Source organism: Gregarina niphandrodes (genome assembly GCF_000223845.1).
Source record: "Gregarina niphandrodes unplaced genomic scaffold scaffold00137, whole genome shotgun sequence".
Classification (NCBI taxonomy): domain Eukaryota; phylum Apicomplexa; class Conoidasida; order Eugregarinorida; family Gregarinidae; genus Gregarina; species Gregarina niphandrodes.
This window is the reverse complement of record NW_011645901.1, coordinates 4,437-5,185: the sequence shown is the minus strand read 5'-3', so window position 1 is coordinate 5,185 and position 749 is coordinate 4,437.

The following is a 749-nucleotide window of genomic DNA, read 5'->3' as shown; positions in this document are numbered from 1 at the left end:
CCTCACCCAGCTCTCTTTCAAGCAAGGTATGGTGCGATCGGGAGTAATGGCAGGAGAGGGAATCGAACTTCACGGTGAAGCCGTCGCAGACATTGTGGTCGTCTCTCACCCCACTAGGCTACCGAGGGGGTCTAGTCGGTTGTTGGTGCCATCTCTTCGGAAATATTCGAGGGAAAGCAGTTCACGCCTGCCAAATTGAGGGACTCTTGACGGCGACCGTAAAGCCGAGCCGTAATGTCAAGAGTCGTGAGTCCTGACCGTCTTGATTTCGGAAGGCCGAGTTCCTATGAAGGCAATCATTTCGGTTTCTTCTCTGCTCGAACTAGCCGCGCGGGTCGGCTGATGGCTGTCGGACCTGGTACGTTTGGGAGTTTTGGGGTGGAGTGGGACTCGAACCACTGTATTCTAGGTCGTCGCAGATATTGTGGTCAGCGCTCACCCCACTGGGCTACAGAAGCAACCTTATCAGTTTTTTACCATCCGGACTATCTGTGTGGGTCGGATCGGTAGCTGCCGGACCAAGCTGAGCGTGTTGGGTATGTGACACACAGTGTGGCGGTATGGTGGTTTGTGGTTATTATAGTAGGTCGCGCATGGAATCGAACCCTGATTCGGAGATTCAGTGTCATCAATGCTAACCATTGCATCAGTTTCTTTATTATCTGGACTATCTGTGTGGGTCGGATCGGTAGCTGCCGGACCAGGCTGAGCACGTCGGGTATGTGACGCACGGTGTGGCGGTACGATGG